The 2,500-nt window shown below is 49.6% G+C and overlaps 1 pseudogene; it reads left to right on the top strand.

The window, feature by feature from the left end:
* Positions 1–2,481, top strand: part of LOC130165951 (5'-AMP-activated protein kinase subunit gamma-2-like) — a 10,222-nt pseudogene extending 7,741 nt beyond the window's left edge.
* The last annotated feature ends 19 nt before the right edge of the window (positions 2,482–2,500 follow it).

The raw sequence follows: 2,500 nt of genomic DNA, 5'->3' as shown, positions 1-2,500 counted from the left end.
ACCATATTTGTATTAGCTGAGAGTTAGGGGGCGGAGTCAGACACTGCCAAGATGGCGACGATGGAGCAGCTCACTGAGCTACAGAAACCTGTGGGTGACGTCACCAAACAAGGAGGGGAGACACGGAGACAAGCAGCACAGAATAAATGTAAACATTAATTCTGGACTCTTCCTCTTTGTGTGTGTGTGTGTGTGTGTGTGTGTGTGTGTGTGTGTGTGTGTGTGTGCAGGTTCACAGGCTGGTTGTCGTTGATGAGGAATCTCGAATTGTCGGCATCGTCTCTCTGTCCGACATCCTGCAGGCGCTCGTATTAACCCCCGCAGGTACACACACACACACACACACACACACACACACACACACCATGCCAGACTCTGGTCACACACTTCATCATTCATCGACAGTCGGGAATCGAACCACCAACCCTGCAGTTAATGGATGACAGGTGGGATGAGGCTGCAGTGATGTCACAGTGTACTCCAGGACACCGTGACATCACTGCTGGGCGTGGTCACAGGTGCAGCGGAGAGAAACACTGATGAGGGGCTGTGACCTCTGACCTCTGAGAGCAGCCTCAGGTCTTTAAAACACATTTTAAACCTGTTGTTCACTCAGACTTTTATTTTGAAGGTTTAATTTCTGATAATCTATCAATCGAATATCAACTTTAAGAAAAGTGACGTCAGCTGAAACAGATTCACATCACTTTTTCACAGCTCATTGATTATTGGCTGCAGATTTTCTGGCGATCGACTAATTGATCAATTGTTTATTTTGGCTGAAGTGTCGTCATGGATACGAAACAGAATCATATCAAACTCTTCCTCTCTGCAGGTCTCGGGAGGAAGGAGTCTCTCCCCTCTCAGCCAGCAGCTTTGGGCTCAACAGGACCAGAGTCAAGCTGTAAACCTGACCGGGACCGGGACCGGGACCAGGACCAGGACCCCGAGCTTTGCACAGAGATAGAAACAGAAAGCAAACCTGAACCTGATCTGGAACCAGGTAAAGACCCAGAGACAGAGACGGTCTGTGAGGACACTGATACTACAGAGACCTGCCGATGTGGGGAGACGGAGGGGGAGACAGCAGAGACAGATGGAGGAGAGGAGGGAGGAGAGAAGGAGGAGGGTGTGAATGAAGGGGAGAAAGTGGAGGAGGAAGAGGAGACTGGTGAAGGAGTGAGGGAGGAGGAGGAGGATGGAACTAAGGGGGAGGAAGGAGGGGAAGTGGGTGAAGAAAAGGAGACTGGTGAAGGAGTGAGGGAGGAGGAGAACGTGGAGGAGGAAGAGGAGACTGATGAAGGAGTGAGGGAGGAGGAGGATGGAACAGAGGGGGAGGAAGGAGGGAAAGTGGGGGAGGAGGCAGGAGGTAGTGGTGAAGAGGAGGAAAGGAAGGAGGATGTACAGAGGGAGGAGGAGGGAGGAGGAGAAGAGGAGGGAGGAGGAGAAGAGGATGCAGGTGAAGGAAAGGAGGAAGAGGAGGAGGAAGAGAAAGATGGAGGAGGGGGTGAAGGAGGGGAGGAGGGGGAGGCAGAATGATGTCCTCATCTGGCATCTATCTGGACTTTGTCGCGACTCGCCGCGCTCAAGTTGAGCCGCTTACCACAGAAGAAGAAGAAGAGGAGGAGGGAGGGACAGGAAGTGGCGGCAGGCTGACATGTGATTGGCTGGGGAGGCTCGGGGAGTTGTAGGAGTCGCCTCAGGGTTGCCGTTCTGGAGGTGGGAGGGGGCCAGTGGGCGATTGAGGTGTGCTGGACCAATCAGATCTCTGGTGGTCTCTGAGGTTCAGTGTGGACACATCTGAAGGAGTTTCATTGGCTCTGATGATCAGGACCCGTATTCAGACATCTTACAGATAAAAGTTTCTCACAACTTAAAATAATGAGCGTCAGTCCAAACTTTATGATTCATTAATTATGACAAGATGTCACACTGATGGGTGATGTGTAATATTTGCTCTGACTGGATAAACAGGATGTGACCTGGAGTGGAGGAGGAGCAGGTTCTGGTTTATTTACTGCAGGATGGTCACGTGTGTTTTCATCATGACGTCAGACATTAGAACTGAGTTGCTCTGTTAGTTCAGGAGTTTTCACTTCACTCAGTGAAGTTTGTCTCAGCAGCTGTGAAGAGGATTTAGGAGAAAGCTTAGTCAGAAACTTTTAGTGCGACTCTGAGTGGTCAGATGAAACAAGTAGTGAATATGGACCTGGATCATCACTGACAGACTCAGTCAGAGAGCTGGTGGAGACCAAACCCAGAGCTCAGAGAGGGAACACTGGACTGAGACTCTCCAGCTGCAGCTGCACATCAGTGTGTAACATTGATTATTAACAGCGAGTCTGAGCAGGAAGTGAAGCTTTAATTACAGAGAACTCCAGGTGGAGAGTTTGTCTGATGAACAAAGAGCCATGAAACTCTCTCAGAAATCCTCCTATCAACTTTAAATATAATCAACAGGAAGAAGACTCAAAGGTTTCAGAATAAAATAACTGTAAAA

The sequence above is a fragment of the Seriola aureovittata genome, unplaced genomic scaffold, assembly GCF_021018895.1.
Source record: "Seriola aureovittata isolate HTS-2021-v1 ecotype China unplaced genomic scaffold, ASM2101889v1 unplaced_scaffold68, whole genome shotgun sequence".
Taxonomy (NCBI): domain Eukaryota; kingdom Metazoa; phylum Chordata; class Actinopteri; order Carangiformes; family Carangidae; genus Seriola; species Seriola aureovittata.
Note: the sequence above shows the minus strand (reverse complement) of the source record. Positions and strands in the feature narration are given on the sequence as shown.